The sequence below is a fragment of the Balaenoptera physalus genome (genome assembly GCF_965194825.1).
Source record: "Balaenoptera physalus genome assembly, chromosome: 6".
Taxonomy (NCBI): domain Eukaryota; kingdom Metazoa; phylum Chordata; class Mammalia; order Artiodactyla; family Balaenopteridae; genus Balaenoptera; species Balaenoptera physalus.
The window spans coordinates 35480819-35503746 of NC_138885.1; the positions used below are offsets into that span (position 1 = coordinate 35480819).

Sequence of the window (22928 nt, forward strand, 5' to 3'; positions counted from 1 at the left end):
TGTAAAAATGTATAGAACTGTATAAAGTGAAATATTTAAATGCACTTCTGTTTTTCCTCCATTTTAAAAATAAATAGGGCATTATTATTCATTCAACAAATACTTATAGACGCCTCCCACGTTCCAAGCACTCTTGTAGGATGTCTTGGTTCTTGTACAAAACAACAGTTGTTTTGAAGACTTTTGCATATCTCTATTTCTATTTCTATGTCTATATCTGTGTCTCTCCCTCCATCTCTGTGTCTATCTCCACCTTTGTTTCTATCTGTGCATACCTTATTTTGTTTAATGGCTTCATAATATTTCATAAATATATGTACTCTAATTTAATTAATTACTGATGAAAATTTAGCTGGATTCCAGGATACAGTTTTTAAACATCTCTATGTAAATATCTTTTTCACACATATGAGAATTTTATAAGGTAAATTCATAGAACTGAAAGTGTGGAATCAAATGGTTTGCATTTAAAATGTATGAAAAATACCAAATTGCCTTCCCAAAATATTTCATCAATTGACATTCCTATCAACACTGTGGTAGAGTTCTCATTTCCCTTCATCCTTACAAAAACGGGTTGTATCAGTCTTTTAAATTTTGCCAATCTGAAGTGTGAAAAATGATGTCAGTGCATTAATTTACATTTTCTCGATTCCTTCTTATGCAACTTCATCTTTTCAAGCATAAAAAGTTTATCGAGTGAACTGTAGTATAGATGATGCAATGCAGAACCCAGTTATATTCTTTTTTTCCCTGCCAGCCCTTCAAAACTACTGCTTGGAATCATTCTTTTCTGCCCCTGGATCAAATCAGGGGTAGGTGTCATAGCTTTTCTCAGTCATTTCAGTCATCAGAGCATTCTCATTTCAGTAGTGTGAGAAATTCTATGCAGTGTAAGATCAACACTAATTCTTGTGGTTCATTTTGAAACTACTCCTCTCTCCCAGCTGGTAAACTTCAGTGATGAAGAGAGACATATTTTGTGAACTCATCTTTTCATTCTCTCTTCCCTACTCTCCACCTACTTTTCTAACCCTTCGAGGATTGGGCTTAGTGAGAGAAAGTGTTAGGAAAAAGAACACAGTCCTGTGGTCCTGGTAGAGTTATAATTTCTGGCGTGTGCCCTCTTGGTAGCAGGTATAAAGTTGTTGTTTTTTCTCTGTGAGAGGCTTTTTTTCATATCCTTGATATTTCCCTGTGAGGGAACCCTGCTCCAGCTTCTAGAACCCCAGTGACACATTTTTTTTCCCAGGTTTTGGGTTTCCAGTGGTCCACATTTCTGCTGGAGCCCTTTTGTAGCTTCAAATAGTTTTCAAGTAGTAGGATGCCTCCTTTAAATAAAATTGTATTAAAGCTTATCAGACATATAGGAAAGTACATACTTAATGTACGTCAGGATTTTCCCCGAAGTGAATATATCCACATAATCACCCCTCAGATCACAAAATAGAACCTTTTCAGCTGAGCAAGAAGACTGCTTTGTGCCCTTTCCCACCCAGCAGCCATCGATCCTCAAAGTAATCACTGCCTTGACTTATAAATAGCTTGCCTGTTTATCTCTAATAACACTTCTGATCTTAGTGTCTACTTTATTTCATTTAGTGTAGGGTCACCAGCTCTCTTTCGGTTACTATTTGCATTACACATCTTTCTCTAGACTTTAACTTTCAACCTTCTGTACCCCTATATTCAACGTGTATCTTTATAAAGTAGCATATAGTCATATTTTTAATAGTCTTGCCATTTTTGTCTTTCAATTATAGTATTCAGAATGTTATTTTGTAATATAATTGTCTGTCTACTGAGCTTAAATCTATCATCCTACTGTTTGCTTAACATTTCCCACCTCTCTTATGTCTTTCCTTCTCTTTTCTGTTTTTTGGGTTACTCAGTTAATTTGTTATTCCATTTACTCTTCTATTATGCCGTTAGTTTTATATTCTTTGACTACTATTGTTTTACTAGTTACCTTTGAGATTACAGCAGGCATAAACTTGACTTCTTCAAGTGTTTTATAAATTACTACCTCTTAGGCATTCTGAATAATGCAACAATCTTAAAGCGCTTTAATTCCATTCAAGCCCTCCTGCCTTGTGGTTTTGGTTTCATAGATTTTAATTCTATTTCACGTCCCTCAGTATATTATTATTTAATGGAATTAATATTCACTTGTAGTTACCCACATATTCACCATTTTTCTTAAGCAGTTACATCATTCTTTCCTAAATTCCCATGCTCGGCCAAGCATCATCTTCCTTCTGCCTGAAGGAATCCTTTTTGTCCTTTCTTCTTTTTTGTTTTTTTTTTTGGTTGCATTGGCTGGCAAGAAAATTTATTTCTGTTTTATTATCTGGAAATGTTTTTATTTGGCTCCCATTCAGGCTTTAGCAAAGTTTTTTTTATTGTTTTTGGCTTCCATCATGTTTTTTTAAGAAGTCAGCTTTTAGTTGTAAAGTTGTGTCTTTCAAGGTAAATGTATTTTCTTTTATTTTTCCTTGGTTTTGTATAGTTTTAATATGATATGTTTAGTATAGTTTTCTTTGTTTGTATCCTCCTTGGAGTGCATGATGCTTTTTGAATCTGTGGCTTGATATCTTTTATCAGTTCTACAAATTCTTAGCTATTGTATTTTCCAATATTCTTACCATTCTCTAAAATTTTAATGAGACGCCGATGATATCTATGTAAGATCTTTTCATCTTGTCTTACAGACTTTAAGATTTTTAACCTCTTTCTATATTCCATATTATTTCTTCTTTGTACTTCAATCTGGATATTTTCCATTGGTCTGTCCTCTAGAGCATTAATCCTCTTTACAGATGTTAATTAATCCCATCAACTTCATTTTTAATTTCAGTCAAACATTTTTCACTTCTAATGTAACCAATATTTTCTTATAGTTCTCATTTCTTTGGAGAAAGTCTTTATATTACCATCTCTTTTCTTAAACATATTAATCATTCTTGAGGTCCATATCTGATAACTGAAACATCTGAATCACCTGAAGAGCTCTTTCTATTTTCTGGTTTTGTCTCATTCTGTCTTTTGACGTACTTGCTATTTTCTGGATTGAATGTCAGGCGTTATAAATTAATAACTATAAAGGATCTAAATTGTGCTTTATTCCGTCAGAGAATATTTTCTTTATTTCTTGATAGGTAGTTAGATCAGGATCATATTTCATTAATACAAGCAGTGATAAAGTATATTTGGAGTTAGTTTTCAATCTCTGTAAAAACTTTTCTATTTCTAGATTGATTTTATTCTTAGAGGGTCATCCTTAAGTGAGCCCAATTGAAAACCTGAGATTTTCACAAGGGTCTTTGCATCTTGGGTCTTTATTCAATTTTTGTCTCTTCACCAGGTGAGATTGCCCATAAATCTGCTTAACTTCTCAGCCTCTTAGCTGCTTCTTCAGCTTCTCTGCCTCTCAACCTGAGCTGCCTAAGAATCAGTGATGTGTTGAGGAGAAAGAGGATCAGACTGTTGGGATTCCTTGTCTGCACTTGGCTTCACTTCTGGATCATGCACTTACAAATCTTGATTTGTTGGTATCTCTGAACTCCATTTTTTGTTTTTCCTGCTCCATAGTACTTCTAAAAGCTCTGCAAAGATCTTCCTACCCTAAAACATCTGCTTCTCTCTGTCTCTCACTCTCTCTCTCTTTTCACCTCTTAGTCTTTCTTCCTTCATTGCTGATAGAGGTGGAAAGTAGCCTGGAATGTACGGTTGACTTCAGTGAGTTTCTTTTCTATTTGCAATCTCAGCACCTCACATTTATGCTGACTTTATATTTCTCTGATGTATTTGATCAGGTGATTTTTGTATTTTGTTCAGCTTTTCTAGTTATTTTTTAATTTACTTTTTATTGAAGTATAGTTGATTTTACAATGTGTTAATTTCTGATGTACAGCAAAGTGATTCAGTTATACACATATATACATTCTTTTTATATTCTTTTCCATTATGGTTTATCCCAGGATATTGAATATAGTTCCCTGTGCTGTACAGTAGGACCTTGTTGTTTATCCATTCTATGTGTAATAGTTTGCATCTACTAACCCCAAACTCCCTATCCATCCTTCCCCAACCCCCTACCCTTTGATAACCACAAATCTGTTGTCTATCTGTGAGTCTGTTTCTGTTTTGTAGCTAGCTCTATTTGTGCCATATTTTAGATTGCACATATAAGTGATATAATATGGTATTTGTCTTTCTCTTTCTGACTTACTTCATTTAGTATGATAATCTCTAGTTGCATCCATGTTGCTGCAAATGGCATTATTTTGTTCTTTTTTATGGCTGAGTAGTATTCCATTGTGTGTGTATGTATGTATGTGTGTATATATATATATATATATATATATATATATATATATATATATATATATATATATATATATATATATATATATATATACCGCATCTTCTTTATCCATTCATCTGTCCATGGACATTTTAGGTTGCTTCCATGTCTTGGCTATTGTGAATAGTGCTACTATAAACATAAGGGTGCATGTATCTTTTTGAATTATAGTTTTGTTCAGCTATATGCCCAGGAGTGGGATTGCTGGATCACATGGTAATTCTATTTTTAGTTTTCTGAGGAGCCTCCATACTGTTTTCCATAGTGGGTTCACCAACTTACATCCCCACCAACGACATAGGAGGGTTCCCTTTTCTCCACACCGCCTCCAGCATTTGTTATTTGTAGGCTTTTTAATAATGGCCATTCTGACCAGTGTGAGGTGGTATCTCATTGTAGTTTTGACTTGCATTTCTCTAATAATTAGTGATGTTAAGCATCTTTTCATGTTCCTATTGGCCATCTGTATGTCTTCTTTGGAGAAATGTCTATTTAGATCTTCTGCCCATTTTTCAGATGCGTTGTTTGTTTTTTTGTTGTTCAGTTGTATGAGCTGTTTGTGTATTTTGGAAATTAAGCCCTTGTCCGTCGCATCATTTGCAAGTATCTTCTCCTGTTCGGTTCTAGTTATTCTTTTTTTATATAAATTTATTTATTTATTTATTTATGGCTGTGTTGGGTCTTCGTTTCTGTGCGAGGGCTTTCCCCAGTTGGGGCAAGCGGGGGCCACTCTTCATCGCGGTGCGCGGGCCTCTCACCATCGCGGCCTCTCCCGTTGCAGAGCACAGGCTCCAGACGCGCATGCTCAGCAATTGTGGCTCACGAGCCTAGTTGCTCCGCGGCATGTGGGATCCTCCCAGACCAGGACTCGAACCCGTGTCCCCTGCACCGGCAGGCAGACTCTCAACCACTGCGCCACCAGGGAAGCCCGGTTCTAGTTATTCTTGATGAGTTTAATGGTCTACTACTAATCTAGCCTAACTGAAAGCATATAGGTTTCCTTTTAAGATAATCCCAGTCTGATTCTCTCCCCCATGATCTATTTCTGTTGAACTCTGGAAGTCCCCCAACCTATCTGAGGTAAAAATAAGACACGCTGTCCAGATACATTTCCCCTAAGGCCTCCTCAGACTCATGTCTCATATAGACTGGAGACAGGTGCTTGGCTACTGTGGAAGAACACATTTTTGGCTGGCACCTTTACAGATCTCTTTATAGCAGCTCTGTTAAGAATGAGGAATACTTAACACGTATTGTTTGGTCTTAATTTAATGAGTTTCTCTGAAAACTTTGAGACAGAAAAGCTATATTTACCATTCTGTTGCATATTTGTTGGCTGTTTTAAATTCTTCTCTTTGAATTACCCAGTCATATCCTCTAACCATTTGCTTCTGCTGTCTTTTTTTTCCTATCTTTAAAATTGGTTTTGGTATGTTTTTATTTAATCTTAAATATTTTCCAAGTTTGTGTTTTAAGTTTGCCCCTTATTTTTAACTTTATAATTTTTTTTTTTTTTTGGTGTGAAGGAGAAGTCTAAATTTTGTTATTTTTCAAATGTATCCCATTTGCACAAAGTCACGTGTAAATAGTTTATCCTTTCACAATCATATAAAGTCTCTCCTTTATCTTAAAAGGTATTCAGTTCATTTCTTAGATTTTCAAAGGAATTAATAGCATCTCAAATAGTGAGATCCTTGTCTTTTTTCAATATTTATATTTCTTATCTTATTCTCTCTCATTTTATTTACCACACTAAACACAGAGTGGAAATGTTAAATAGTAGTAGTACTTAATATATATTCTTATATTTTTCTTCTTTTTAATCACAATCATAATAAATTAGGAGTTTGGGATTAACATATACACACTATTATATATAAAATAGTTAGTCAACAAGGGCCTACTCTATAGCACAGGGAGCTCTACTCAATATTCTGTAATAACCTATATGGGAAAAGAATCTGAAAAAGAATGGAGATATGTATATGTATAACTGAACCACTTTGCCATACACCTGAAACTAACACAATATTGTAAATTAGCTATACCCCAATATAAAATAAAAATTAAATTTAAAAAAATTATAATGGTCTCTTACCTTTCCTTTTCATTATGTCTCTAATATGCCAATGTTAAGGTTGATATTTACTGTAGTTTTTGGTGGATATTTGTTAAATAAGGATGTTCCCATTTATTCCTATCTTAGTATGGTTATTTAGTTAGGAATAGATATTTGCATCTATTAAGGTAATGATTTTTTTCTTTTGATGTCTAAATGCAATGAATTAATTTGTTAAGTCATTTTATGTTAAATAAGCCTTGAAATTCTTAGGAACTCATTGGTATGATTTTCAGTATTTTATTTAAGTTTTTATATTTGTGTTTAGAACTAATAGCAGTATATATATATATGTTTGTGCTATATATGTGTTTGGCTTCTTTTGGCATCATAGTAGAAAGTTCACAGATTATGCTGGACTGCCTTCCATCTTTTTACTCCTTATTCTCTAAAGTGGTTTTTATAACAAATGAGTAATCTTTTTGTTAGAAAAAAACAATAAAACTGATTTCAGCTTAATGTCGATATGAGGGATGGATTTTTATCTGTATCTCCATTTTCCTCCAGGTGTATTGTATTTTTTTCACATTTTCTTTCTCTTCCCTAGGCAGTTTTGGTAATTTTTACTCTTCTAGGAAATCACACATTTGATCTGGATTTGAAAATGTGTGAGCACCTGCAGCAATTCCACAGGGTCAGACAACTGAAAGCACTCATGAAACTTCACAGAGTTTTCTATACACTTACTTTTCTTTCCATCTCATTTCCCTTACTACTTATTTGGTCACATGGAATTTTATTTTCCAGTTATTACTTCACATTATTCATCAATAATTATTTCAACATAAATTTATTAGAAGACTCATTTTTTTCCACTAAAAGCTCTAGTATTTTATACTTTTTATTACCTTGAATCCATAATGTATATGTTTGTGTATATTCTCTAGCAATTTCTTTACACACAGTCTTTGCATCTTATAAAATGTTCTTAATTTTTCCTCCTATTTGTATGTTCACTTGAGTGTAGGATTGCTATGTGAGGATCTTTTTTGTTGTTGTTAGCGTTTTTAAGATGTTGCTCCATTGTGTTCTAGCACCCAGTGTTGATAATAAAAATGTTCGATACCCATTTTATTTTCTTTATTTAATCTCTGAAAACTTTCTAGGTTTCTTTTTTCCTTCATGATTTGAAATTTCACCATAGTGATTTTTTTTCTTTGGGGAATAAAGATTCTGTTTGTTGAGATTGATCTTTCTAGGTCTAAATGATGATTTTGGAATACTTGTTATCTATCTATATCTATCTATCTTGATTTCCAGATCCTAGTAGGTCTAGCTGTACAGTTTCCAGCAAAGTGTCTCTGCCAGTTGTCAATGGCAGATCAAGCACGCATGAAAAGCATGTGGGGACTTCCCAACCTTCCTGTGGTCAGTTGTTGTCATAGACACTACCCTACCTCTCCATCTTAACTCTCACTGCTCCAGCCTAAGGACAAAGGCTAGTGCTGCCTGCTGAATATCACAAGTGGAAGGGGCAAGGCTACCTGGCCTAGCTCCTTCAAATGCAGTCCCCTAATTAATCATCGTGACAGATTTCTCAGCAACTCTTTCTTCTTCTGGTATTAATTTTATACATTCTGAGTTAAGAAGTCCCTGAGCCTCCCCTATTTACATAAAATATTTTTAGACATTCTAATCATGGTTTTCTGAAGTGTTTGTTTTTTTCATGGGTTATATCTTTCCACAATTCTTGAAGAACTTTCTGTTCTGGTGATGGCTCTCTCTGTTGTTAACCCTCCTCTTATTGATTTTCTTCTTTTTTTTTATAATTCAGCATGTAATTTCACGGTATTTGTAAGTACAGGCTGGCTTTGAAATCAATGTTTAAAAGGTGAAAGTTACGTTAAATACCAGAACATGACAGAGGGGAGCAACAAATAAATAAGATATGGAAACTATGTGATTATATTTCTTCTGTGTCAGAAATTTAAGGGGAGGCTAAGCCTGTCCACTATTAAGTTTGCCTTTCCATTATCTTACTTTATATTTAGCTGTTTTAACAAAGATACTTGTTTGATCTCATCCACATTGCAACATTTAATATTAGCACAGTCTCTGGAGGCAAAATCTTGATTATAAGATTACTGGTGAAAAACATTTTTTGAAGTGCTTTTACTTACTCTGACAATCAGTATGATTTTATCTTCTCTAAAAAATTACTGAATTCACAATACTAAAAGTCTACTAAGGCATTCGCTGTATCAATAAACTGTAAACAGTACAAAGCAATCTGCCCAAGAGTGCTTCTTTCCCAAAGGACTACACATTTCTTTTGTATTTAAGTCCAATAATGTTTTCTTTTTTTTTAAAAAAAAAGCCTGGCTTAAAAAAAACAAAAAAGCAGTAACCTCTTGGGTTTTTATTTTTGCTAGCTTGCGGCCCAATTAGCATGTTGTGAAAATCAAACAGCATTACCTCTAATAGAATTTTAGTCGCTTTCCATCTGGTTGTCAAAAATAACAATAGTGACCTGTAGCACTAGGCAAGATTAGGCTAGAGGCCATGAAGAATTTGTTTTAGGTAAATGGTTCTTGATCTCTGAAAGAAGTAGCATATCATCTAGATGTCTTTAAATATTGTACAACTGTCTGAATGTTTTTAAGGAGAATTGGTATTTCAGTTATGTTTGGTTTAAGTAACAAAGAAACCTGTTTTACACTGTCTTAAGCTAAAGGACAGAGGTAGGGCGGGTTCCACATTCTCTTGGATATGCCCTACACCATGTACTATACATAAGTACTAAAATTTGTGTATAGATTGCTATGATGATTCCAGATATCATACAGGCACACCAATGCCTGGAGAAGTCATCTCTTCCTGTGTCACGTTCTTAGAAGCCCCCCAGAAGACTAACTTTACTGCCTCGTTAGCCAGCATTAGAATCCCTGAGATGGCATCATTTTCTCTTGACCTATATGTCCTTGTGGAGGTGGGTGACTGTGAATTTATTTAAGTAAGAGGAAGGGGATAGAATGAATATTGGGTCAGCAACCCAATATAATATCTTAGTAGGAAGGAAACAAACTGGATTTGGAATTTGTAATTTTTAAAAAATGTTTTTTAACTAAAAAATTTTTAAGTGGTTATATTAAGGAAAAGGTAATTGGTGTAATCTAATAAAATCTAACAAGCAGTTAATAATGAAGATGAGAATTAGACACTTTTTTTTTTTTTTTGCCAATGATGTATTTTAAATAGCGTGGCTTATAAAATTAAATAATGATGATGAAATATTGGTGAGCAAGGTAAAGCATGAATATAATAAGTACTATCATATAACTTTTTTCCATTTTTTTGCCTCCTAGATACATAAAACAAATGTTATATAATTTATAAGTTGAAGCACTTTCACTTTTTTATCATTTACTTTCTGAATATGCTCTATATCCTTGAGTAACATGATTGCATTTGGGATCAAATATGTTTGTTTGGGGACAATAGTTTGTGAAATATTTTAAAATGCAAGTATATTTTTGATTTAAAAACCAAAACATAACTGGAAAGAGAAATAATCTTTCTTCTAATTTTCAAAGAATTAATAATTTCATAGGATACTTTAAGTGTAATCATACTTGATAAATACCTAGGAATTTTATCTAGTTTTACAGAAGTTTTGGAAAATCTGGAATAAGTCACCTCAAAAATCTACCATATCTCTATAGGTCTGTGATTCTCGCTTCATTTACTAAACAAAGGATGCCTATTGTTTTGGAAAGCATGACGTTTAGAAACAGAAACTTGCTCCCAGCTAAATTTGGTCTCAAATGTAAAAATGTGCATACTATACTCTACAACTGAGTGTCTTCCAAACTCTACCAGATACTCAATTTTACTACTCTGAGATTTACAGTAGGCACACTCTTGGAAAATGGTAGTGGGTATTTAGTTTCATGCAGGATAGGCTTTATGGAGGCTGGTCTTTTCTCATATAATCTTAATATTTATGTTTTGATAAATATCAATTTTAATGGAATCCAGTGAAGCCTGGAGGAAGTCTGTGATCATGAGGAGACAGTGGGGTTGTGTTCTCAGTGCTGCTGTAAGCAAAGCCTAGGGCTAGACTTTGGCAAAAATGTTAAAATAATAACATGTTTGTCTTTGGTGATAAACATCCAAATTGAATTGCATCTCCATGTCAAATCATCTTGAGAGGCATATTGGTATTTTTACCACTATGATTTGAAGATAACCAGCAGTAGCATAACATCATGATTCTAGTGTCAGTAATTTACAGGATTAGGAGGGTGTCATAGTGAAGATTTGTTTCAAAACACAGACCTTTTAACACCTGAGACATTGCACCTTAGACTGACTGTTTCTGGCAAATGAGACCATATAATCTACCAGAATACTCCTTAAGTATATTGTTTTATATAAATCCACAAAGAACGGTGTCTCAAAGTGATGTTTATTTTCTCCTAGTTGTTTGAGATGACCTTAGTTGCTTTGAACTCCACCCAGATATAAGGCATGACAATAACTTTCAGATTTATTTCCAAGAAATTCCCATGATGGTAAAGAAGCTGTCCCTAGCATAGTCCCTAGTAAGTACTCACTAAATATTTTTTGAGCTTAGAAAAAAGAATCTCCACTTAAGTCACCTTTAACACAAAATGAGAGAAAAGAAGCTGTCAAAAGATCCAAAGGAAAATGAGACACAATATGAGGATTCTCCCTTTAGCAGTGAAAATATCTTTAGTTCATACAGAATATCTTTATACAGAAACGGATGGAGTGAGAGTTCAGGGCTCCTAGAAATTGTTGAGGACAGATAAATGCATGAAAGGATGAAAAAAATGAATGGAAATTTTAAAATATAGTTTTGAAAACAGTTATAATATTCTAAAAATAATTCTGATTGCATTTATTTCTAAAATCTAAATTGTGGTTTACAGAATTTAGTGTAAGAAAGAGTAAACTCGGGAATTAGGTGAAAATGCTTATTTCTTGGGTTGTGATATATTCTCATTTATTCTGATCCACTGGGTCAGAGTTTGGCAGAATGTCTACATTTTTAACAAGCACCCTTGGTGATTCTGAGGCAGGTTGTGTGTTGACCTATTTTAAGACTGAGAGACAATGGTCTACATGTAGGAATTAGGGAGAAAGAATTGTATTTTTCATGTATGGGAATTGTTAATTTTATGTACTCTTTTTTTTTTTTTTTTTTTTATTTTATAGCTACTTTATTTATTTATTTATTTATTTCTGGCTGTGTTGGGTCCTCGGTTCGTGCGAGGGCTTTCTCTAGTTGCGGCAAGCGGGGGCCACTCTTCATCGCGGTGCGGGGACCGCTCTTCATCGCAGTGCGCGGGCCTTTCACTATCGCGGCCCCTCCCGTTGCGGGGCACAGGCTCCAGACGCGCAAGCTCAGTAGTTGTGGCTCATGGGCCCAGCTGCTCCGTGGCATGTGGGATCTTCCCAGACCAGGGCTCGAACCCGTGTCCCCTGCATTAGCAGGCAGATTCTCAACCACTGCGCCACCAGGGAAGCCCAATTTTATGTACTCTTAAGAAAAGATGTATAGGAAGGAAAAGTTGACAAAACATAAGATACCACTTCAAGAGAAAATTTTGAAATAAAATTTCATCTATGTTATAGCCTGAATGTTTATGTTCTCCCAAAATTCACATGGTGAAGCTTTCTTGTTTTAGTAACTCAGTGGACACATGGATGCAGATGATAACATCTGGGTAGCTGAGGGTCAAGTTAGGCTTTCTGGAAAAACAGTGGTGACTCTTTAGTCAAGTCAAACACTTTGGCACATGGGTTTTCTGGGTAGGTGACAAGGACCACATCTAGGCCAAGACTACTTCATCCATCTCAGAGTTACACAAATGCTTAATACGATTAGAAGTTAAAACCACAGTATACTCAGAAATGAACAAAGTTTTTGTCATTCTCAACTGTCCCAGGACAAAACAGTGGGCTCTATTGTCACTGTTGACCTGAGCATTGTAGAATTTGGGTCAAATTTTCAGGTTATTTTTAAAGGGGGGTCGAATTTTCAGATGTTTCTGAAAATCAGGCTAAGAGCCCCTAAATCATTTGTAGAGCTTATCCTGCATACTAGGAATAAGAAATTTGGGATAAAATGTGCTAATTATTTTACATTTTGTAAACTATATTACTTATGTGGAAAATGGTACATTTTTGTCTTTGGCTTCAATTCAATTTTTAAAATGTTTATTAAGTACCCAGTATGTGAAAAGTACTGTGTTTGCAGCTCTAGGAAATGCAAAGATACAATTTCAGACTATCTCATGGAGTAGATACACTCAAATACCGTTAACTCTGATGAAATCAGACTGGGAAGTGTACTCTATACGGTAAAAACAGCAAGTTAAGACATCTGAGGAGCATTCTTCAGTTGAAGTGATTCTTTCAAGTGTGAAAGTGATCAATGATTTTGGAGAAGGTAACCTGCTATATTCTTGAAATCTTTATACTTTAAGCACATCGTTATTCATTTCAGCATTGTTAGAGAATAAGGATTTGTGCATACATAAATTTTCCAGACAACTGTTGCTTACCTCCTCAAACACCAATTCCATTTTCAAGCATGATTTTTAACATTTACTTAAAAAGTAAAATAGAATAACATAAAAAGTGAAAATAAAATTGTTAAAATCTCACTGCTGGGACTTCTAGCTTTAGCTTTGACATAAAGAGCTTGAGACTTGTTACTCTTACTTTCACAACAAGAAAAAGGCAGACAAACTGAAAATCAAGACCCATGTGAGAACTGAGGTCACAGGGCATCTGCCCCCCTGAAATCTGGAGAAATAGATGCATTCAGAGAGAGAGAGAGAGAGAGAAAGAGAGAGAGAGAGAGAGAGACCAAGATTTACTTACCTGGATCAGAATTTACTGGAGCCATAAGCTGGTTGGAACATGTAAATGATAATATTGGTGAATTCCCAGAAGCTGAGTGCGGACTAGTGTGAGAATGACATTCTCTTAGGAGCTGAATCATAGGAGGGTCTGTACACTTTCATGAGTTTTTCTTCCAGGAGCCCTACAGGGTTCTTTCCATGAAGATCTGAGAAACATCCCCTCATGGCTCTGGCAGGGGAAAGAGAAGAGTAAGAAAGACTTATTCTCCAGTTAAGACATTGACAAAACTCAATTCTGACACTTTATCCCAGCTGAAGAAAGGCAATCCCTCCCCACTCCAGCCCCCGCTGGCTTTCCTGTCTCCGCCTAGTGGGAGAAAGTCAGCAAGGGGCAATACTTCATGGAAACAGATTGGCAATTCTGCAGCCAAGGAAGGGAGTAGGAAGCAGGGGGAAAATGCTACATCATTAGAGAAACACATGTGATGGTCCTATCACTGAGACACAGGCCCACTGAAAGATTGGAGTTTGGTTGGAAGATTATAGAAAGTGCCACACTACCATACCAGCAGGGCTCCAGTATAATAACAGTGGATTGCAGTTTAAAGAGCTTCAAGGCACAGACCCTATTTAAGAAGCAGTTCTTAGGTAATCCCAAAAACAGTAAGGGAGACAAAATGAGGACACTAGAAGAACTTGAAGCCTCTGGTACCTATAGCTGAAAAAAAATTAAAATAGTCTAACTCCCAGCAAGATAAATGTAAGTCATCACACTAAAGGATTATTTAACTCAGTTCCTATTACCTGATACAACATGTACAGCTTTCAACAGAAAATTACAAGACATGTTAAAAGATAAGAAAATGCTCACTTTGAAGAGACAAAGATTTCTTCAGAGCCAGACTTAGATATCACACAGATGTTGGAATTATCAAGCAGGGAATTGAAAATAACTATAATTAACATGTTAAGTGATGTATTGGAAAAAGTATACAACATGCAAGGATGGGTAATGTAAACGAGAGATGGAAACTCTTCTTGGGAAGATACCTACCTTTTATCACCTAATTTTTTTCTGTCCCCCAGGGCCCATCTCATCTGTTCTATGTAGAAGATGTGTCTGATTAAGAAAGGTTTTCTTCTGCCTTTAGCCTGAGAGCAAATACTACTTTTAGATGCTTTGATGATCAGTCCAACTACTCTTTAGTGTTTTAATCAACTACCCTACAATGGCTTTGTGAGACCCACTCTGTTTCCAGAACCTGTTTTCTATGACGATGTTCTTTTCTTCTGCTTTTCAGTGGTCTCCTCTGTCACAGGTATAGAGCTTCTGTGTTTTCTTACAAACTTCCTCTTTATCTTGCAACTATTTCTCAATGTTTCTGCTCCACTGTTGCTTCTGAAAACTGCCCAGTTATCCAGTGCTTTGGGAGATGTGTTTTTCTTCTGGATATGTCTTTTGTTATTTTTAAATGAGTCTTTAGAAAAAGCAAAAACATAAATGTGTGTGTCTGGTCAGTCATATAGAACCAGAAGTAAAAGTATATTTGTAGTACTTTTTAGCAAGAATCTCAGCCTCATTAACCAAAAAAAAAAAAAAAAAAATTAAAAGTATTTCTGTACAAGAATGATCAGAAGGAGTGAATAAGACCTGTAAAGGAAATTCATTAGGGTTTTCAGGTAAGAGCAAGGAGAACCACATAGCAGAGGAAAATTTTATGTTGTGTCATAAGAGGAGGCTAGAAGATGGTGGTGAGACTGTATGATGAAACAAAGAAAGACTCATCATGAGAGTGGCATTTAAAATCATCCCTGAAGGTGGGTTAGCAACTCCTCCTGGTTTACCTGGGACTATCTCCATTTTAGCACTGAAATTCCCACATTCCAGAAACACTCTTAGTCCCAGGCATACTGGAAAGGTTGGTCATCCTACTAGGGAATGCCTTTTTGAGAACCAATACACATGGGAAGGAAAGCTTAGGTCTTACTTGCATGAAGAGTAAGGACTGTGCTAGAAATGTAGTTTGGAGTAAGAGAATGAGAGTTAATGTTAAGTGTTACGTTCTTAGTTTGGAATTTATTCGATGGGCTAAAAATATTAACATAGTAAATGTTTGAATTTGATTTTGCATTACTTATGGGCATAATTTCTTTTAAGGACACCATCCAAATATATAGTGTTATGAAGTCCCTTATGAGATAAACTGGCCCTTGGTAGAGTCCCAGGGTGATCTTTGAACTGTCGTTGTGATTTTATCTGGGTATGCTTGTGTCCTGAGGGGAACAAAAGCTCTGTCTTAGGTTGGGCTTCTATAACAAAAATATCATAGACTGGATGGCTCAAACAACAAACATTTGTTTCTCACAGCTCTGGAGGCTGGAAAGTCCAAGATCAAGGCACTGGCAGATCTGGTGTTTGGTGAGGACCCTCTTCCTAGTTTGCAAACTGTATCTTCACATCTTCACATAGCAGAGAGAAAGAGACAGACACAGAGAGAGAGAGAGAGAGAGAGAGAGAGAGAGAGAGAGAGGGAACAAACTCTCCTAATTATAAGGGCACTAATCCCATGTATGAAGGCCTCACTCTCACGACCTCATCTAAACCTAATTTCCTCCCAAAGGCCTCATTTCCCAATACCCTCACACTGGGGGTTAGAATTTCAACGCATGAATTTGAAGGGCATACAAATATTCAGTCTATAACAGGTTCTTAACGGCTTAATGTGAAAATGATGGTAATTGGGAAAATAATTATTAATTGTGATTGGGTTATCAAATTACTCAATTTTTGAAGCTGTAGTTCATAAAAGGCTCATCCTTCTTAGGGATTAGGTCCCTTCGGTAAACCAAGTAGCAAATCAGAAAATTGCTTGCTTAACACACATTTATTCTTCAATAAAACTTTTTTAGAATACCACATTTATTGGAGCTATAATCACATATACTTGGGGGAAGATTAAAAATATGTTTTTTACATGTTTGGACCCAAAAACTTACTTTTCCCCACTGCATGGATGCTGCTAGCCCTACCACACAAATTTATTTTCTAAAATCAAACTTCTCCTTTAGTTATTAACCAACTCACAGAATTCATCTATTAAACTGTTTGTTGACCTCCACCTCTGATTTCCATATTTCCACCACACAGTGACAACTGTGTGACACTTCTACAATATTCAATAGCTCAACATTCAATAATAGCCCATCTTGTGTTTGCCTCTGAGAATGCCTCTGGATTGTTAATTTCATGCATAGTGTATGGATCTCTGTCACAAGTTCTAAAGGTGTTCTCCTTCTAACCTTGCTGGTTATGCCTGTTCCTCGTTGTCTACTATATCTATTTTACTTTAAAGGCAAGACTGTTCATTTTCCACAAGTACCCTAAAAATCACCATTTCATTCAATCCAGGTGACCCAAAACTGATCTATTTGAGTCACTTCTTGAGTTGAAACAACAAATAACTTGATAAAATTAAACTGTGATATGACTGATTAGACATTCAAAATAGTGAACAGTCCTTCTAGATTTGTGGGTAAAGACAGCCTAAAACATGAGAATATTAATATTATCTTGAATTTCCAATATCTTTACTGTCTATAATACTTATAACAAACTATGGTGTGTGCATTTTAAGTTGTCTCACTACAACTTTCTAGCTATAAAATAATGCAATATGCTTTTGTGGATTTCAGCTGAAAAGGGAATTAAAGTAAAAGGTACTGTAATGAAGACAAATCTGGTGAATTAGAGCCTAAGTCTCTCTTTTCAAGTGCTGATATGGGATGAGAAAAGTGCTTTGCAATAAAAATTGAAGGTCAAAAATTAAACTTAGTTGGGTTTGACTATTTATGTACAAAGAAAATAAATTTCAAATATTTGGTTTAAAATATTTTTCCACTTCAGTTTTGCTACTAAATAACTCTAACTTGGATAGCTCACATAGTTTTCTTTCTACCATGTAAGTTGGAAGTATGGATTCATAATTCTTTAGTATTTCTATTTTTAAATACATAATATATTTCCCTTTGTTGACATAACTTGTTTTCCTGTTAGTTGGGATAAGGTGGAATAAGAGCAAGTAAGGTCAAGATGTGTTCAGACTAGGAGTAGGGTCAGGGCTATGAGGAAGGTACAGCTACAGCTGCCAACATGCTCAAGATCATGATTTGGAATGAGTGGTGTTTTGTGTATAAAGAGGATGTACAGTTGCCATGAGTTAAAAGGATGAAATTAAGGGCAAAATGTTGTGTTTCATGTTTAAGTTTTTAAGTTTAAATAGTACAGAGAAGGGAGAAAGTCAGTGTATGTAGATCAGGGTCATTCTTTCATTTAACTAGTAATTATTAAGATATACTCAGTGTTAGACACTGTGGTGACTTTGGGGATACAGTAGTTTTCACTGATGACTTACTGATTTTTCTTGTGATGCTTCCTCTTTTTCAGTAATCATGATCCTCTTCTATTCCTCTCCCCATATTCTCTGACGACTGTTTTTGTTATTTCCTGCCCTCCTAATTTTCACTCTCTTTGAATATAACTTTTCTTCCAAGCTTCCTCAGTTTTCTTCTCTCTTCTTTTAGGTTCTCTCCTTTGGTATCTTACCCACTCCCATATTTCAGTAAACAGCCTCCATCAGTCTCACTTCCATATTCTAGTTTCTATCATTAACACCCAGATCAGGGTTCCCAAATCCATGCTAGAAGAACCAATGGCATTTTTCAAGCAACAGAATTTGGTGTCACAGCCTTCATCCAAGTTGTGCAACTTTCTAGCTTTGTTTCTTGCTTTATTTCCTGGAATATGTTTTCACCACTTGTAAGATGGAGTCCTTTACCTCCCTTAAGTGATTTTTTTTTTCTTTTTTTGCAAGGAAAACATGTACATAAGTGTAAAACGATTACTGCTTTTTAAATGTACAGCTATTGCTGTGTACCACATAAAGATAGCCTCTATGAAGATGTTCTTCATTGCCTTAACTAGAGATGAACCCACAGTCTTTTGAAACTCAGCTATGCTCTGTCTTGTATTTTAGTGATATTTACACTTGCTTTATCTCCACCCTAACCCACTCCCTGACTAAAAGTTCTAGGAAGGCAGACACTCATTAATGTATCTCTTTAGTGCTTGAAACAATGTCTAGCAAGTCAGAGGCTTTAATTAGTTTAATTCCAACTTTAATTAATTGTTGAATTAAAATTGACAACCGGCTTTCATATTTGAGACAGAAAAAGAAAGAAAAACACAGATTCTATCAGACTCATCATGTGTTAACAAAATGAGATGCATTCATGTTTTTCAGAGAAATCTATGTTTCTGATGATGGATGAGAATTAAACCTGTGCTTGGCTTGAAGGTCTGCAGGTGGCCGTACCTGCCTTGGCTGTCAGTGCTCAAATTTGTGATGCCAGAGGAGGTGTTACTCCTCATTGTGAAGCATTAGGTAAACAAACCTACACTTTCTATCAATCATACATGGCATGCATTGTGTGTGCCTGCTGCCTCTTGAAGCTCTATTAAAAGAATATAACACCAGACAGGAACTGTCAAAGATTTAGTCTACGTGCCTCCGCCTCTTTCTGCATCCCAGTTGAATCACAGACTGATGAGAGACGCTGGCAGGCAGACAGCACACAAGAGGGGAAAACCCAGTAGATATCATTCATGAATTGTATTTTATTTCTGTTCTGAAAGATTTGAGTTCCACATTTTGAATTTCCACATTCTAGCTGTATACCACATAAGCAAATTTGTGTTAGGAAAAGGAATATGTAGATATTTTAATATTCAGGATGCTAGCAGTGAGCTTTTTTTTTTTAAAGTTTGACTGTGTTTAGTGACACTGTATGTTTCCTTGTTCTGTTGTGAATCGATTTATTCTCTTTTTAATAGAAATGAATGATGACAAAGGCATATACTCACAATGTCCACCAGCTCTTCAGCTATTATGTTAAATCTCAACTATTTATGATCTAAGAAAGATTTAGTGTGAAAATTTAAGAAGTAAAACTGGAAAATGAAAACAAAATGGATATACCTCGGTTTGTCTGAAGGGATGGCCTCTTTCCTGCCATGTCACTCTGGGTTCTTCATGTGAATCTTTAAATAAGAGACTTTGACCAATATAGAGAACAATAGGTTCAAATGTCAATTTTCAAAAGATGCAGCTGTTCTACAGTGATCATTTATATTATTGTTATATTGAAAAAACAGGCAATTTGTCATTAAATTGTATTTTAGTGAAGTCAAACTTTATTTTACTGAAGCTTAGAGACACTGCTTTATTTAGAGTTAACACAATACAGAGAGAAATGCAAATGCCACAGTATAATATATCCTAAAGTCCATCCCATTCAAATGTCTTAAGATTTTGGTAAATGTTGGATCATCAATTCAGTTAAACATTCTGATAACTCCTGAATTGTCAGTATTTTACACTGTTAATTTAAGAAAGATAAGAATGCTTTAGCTTTCTGAAATGTCAATAGTGGCGTGGACAATCTGTTTTAAAAATATAAGTTATTTACAAATACGTTTTTTCACGTGGAATTAAATTGCACTCTCTTGTGAATGTGAGACATGGGGGACCCAAATTATATGATTGAGAATAATGATTTGGAAAATTTTATAGATGCTATTACCTAACTGTATTGACTGTTAGAAAAAAAAAACCTTAACATTTCTTCTGTACAGTGTGTCTTATTCTAGTTACATCTCTGAAATCATAATTTCTTTCCTACAGAAACCATTAGTCCTAAGAATCAAAGAACATTCAGATGAGTGAAACACTTATGACACTGTGATAGCTAATTTTACGTGTCAGCTTGAGTGGATGGAGGGATGCTTAAGTATCTGGTTAAACATTATTTCTGGGTGTATTTCTAAGGATGTTTCCAGAGGAGATTAGCAATTCAGTTGGTAGGCTGGGTAAACTGCATTGCCCTCTCCAATGTGAGTGGGCATCATTCAATCTGTTGAGAACTGGAAGAGAACAAAGAGGTGGGGAAATGGAAGTTCTGCCTTCTCTCTGCCTGACCGCTTGAACTGAGACATTAATCTTCCTTCTGCCCTCAGCGCTCCTGGTTCTCAGACCTTCAAACTCACACTGGAATCTACACCATCAGCTCTGGCTTTCAAACGACACCACTGGCCTTTCCTGGGCCTCTAGCTTGTGGATGATCGACAGTGGGACTTCTCAGCCTCTATAATCATGTAAGCCAATACCTTATAATAAATCTCTTCTCTCTCTCCCTGTACATATCCTATTGGCACTGTTTCTTTGGAAAACTCTGACTAATATAGGCATATTCATACAATAGAATACTATGTAACTATCCAAAATCATGGTACTTTTTTTTCTTTTTTTAGGTAAGAAGTGGATTTATTTAGAGAGAAACACTCCACAGACAGAGTGTGGGCCATCTCAGAAGGCGAGAGGCCCCAAAATACGGGGTGGTTAGTTTTTATGGGCTGGGTAATTTCAGCCAATGAGCGGGAGGATTTTCCAACTATTTTGGGGAAGGAGCGGAGATTTCCAGGAACTGGGCCACCACCTACTTTTTGATTTTTGATGGTTGGCCTTGGAACTGTTGAGTGTGTCACTTAGCTTATGTTAATGTATTACAATGAGCGTATAGTGAGGCTCAAGGTTCACTGGAAGTCAAATCTTCTGCCATCTTGGACCTAGTTGGTCCTAACCAGTTTTTGTCATGTCCTACAGCTATCTCATTCTTTTCAAGGTTGTGCCCTGCCCCCTTCCCTCCTGTTTCATTCCCCCCCTCAGATTTTACTCCTATATGGGAGGCAGAGAGGAGATGGTTCATCTTCTGTAACTGCTTCAAGGCTGAGTAGGGGCGTTGACCCTGCATGGTGCATTTTTTAAAAGTATTTTCTAGATAAAGATTCAGAAAATATTAATTAGTGTCTGCTGTCTTTCCTTCGGGTGAGATTATTTCTCACTTGCTTTATAGATTTTCCTTGTGAGCCCACATTCAGCAGATCCTACTCTCCTCTGTGGGAGTGTTGTGTGCTCCACATTGTAGAACCTTCCCTGCTGAGTTTAACTCTTGCTTTTGCTATGGGACCCAGAGGTTCATTGTTTCAGGACAGAGCTTACATTAATTTCACAGCTTGGAATTCCTTCCTCATGTCGGTAGGAAGTATTTGATTCCATAGCCATCAACCATCAAGTGTATAAATTTAACAATTCCCTGTCACTTCCCCAAGCAAGATAGCCAAAGTCTTGAGCCCACCTTTTAGGAAGAATCCTGACTTTCCAGGTTCCTTCACTTCTGGCATGAGGGGATTTCATTTTTCTTTTCTTTTTCTTTGTTTGCTTGTTTGTTGTGCTATAGAACTTGTATTAATACTGTTACTTTTATTACTGTTTAACTATTTTTTCTAGGATTCATCCTCTTTTAGAAAGAGGAAGGTGGGTCCTTGTTACTTCAGAATTGGAAGCATTAAACTAAGTTTCAAGGATACAATGTGTACTCTACTTTAAATCAGATCATTCTAAACATTCCTCCATGATGGTGAATAATTCTTTATCTGTTTTTAGGTCATGAGGTACCACATAAATATACAGAAACACTATTTTATGTCTTACATAAAATATAGGTGTCTTACATCTATAATTATGCAACACCTGAAAAGTAGGCATTATTTTCCATGTTTCACAAGTAAGATGATTAAAATTTAGAAAAGCTAAGAAACTTGCCCACAGTCACTCAGCTAGAGACTGACAAGTGAACTTTGAAACCTGAAGCTGTTTGATTCCAAACACTCTGAGCTTTCCACTGGGGCTTGCTGCTGCCAATAAAATCAATCCAACTACTGAGCTTTCTGTGATGAGGCAATTAGACATGATGATCTTTTCTATATTACATACAATGTAAGAGACTCCAACATCCTTGATTTATGACAATAAAAATTACAGAATTAATTCTGCATACTTGCTTACAGAGAGGTGGTTAAGAGAACTAACTCTTGAATCAAATGTCTGGGGCTCAAAACCTAACTTGGTGTGACCATGAACAAGTTACTTAACCTCTCTGAGCCTCAGTTTGCTTATCCACAAGATGAAGATCAAGTAATATTTCCTTGATGAGTTTGGTGATACAAATTAGCAAATACGTATAAAGCACTTAGAATAATATCTGATACTTAGTAAGGAGCTTAATACATGTGAGCCAGTGTTATTCAAATGATCCATATGGAAATACCTTGCATCAGTTGGTCTATAATTGACAAAATATTTAGTATTTAATATGGCAACAAAATTCTCAAATTTGTGAAATGCAATTTGTTTACCTTTTTCTAAGTGGGTCTGTTAATTAAAGTCCTTTCTAATTAGCAGCTGTGCTTTTTTATAGCAAAACATTTTTTATACCTTCAATTTGTGAAAAGCTAAGAGGCATATGACAGTTTTAATGAGATTCCTGTCTACTTGAGTGAAATACTAATTTTTTTATTATTTTTCTAAAATTAAAATTCCCATTAGAATTTTAGTGCCTGTGTTTTACTGTTTTCCAATCCATTACTGACATCAGCACTGAACCTCTTACTGGTGATTTAAATTTATATTGGAATGCCATGAATACATAAATA

General features: G+C 35.5%; 2 long non-coding RNA genes across 2 annotated transcripts in view; one reads left to right on the plus strand and one right to left on the minus strand.

Annotated features, from left to right (window-relative positions):
• LOC309662439 overlaps positions 1–22928 on the minus strand; it is a 307389-nt gene that overhangs the window by 216424 nt on the left and 68037 nt on the right. The window lies entirely within an intron of this gene.
• LOC309662443 lies at positions 5302–22167 on the plus strand. The gene is made up of 2 exons (XR_014264686.1): positions 5302–11620; positions 11978–22167. It is a non-coding gene; the product is annotated as an uncharacterized lncRNA (long non-coding RNA).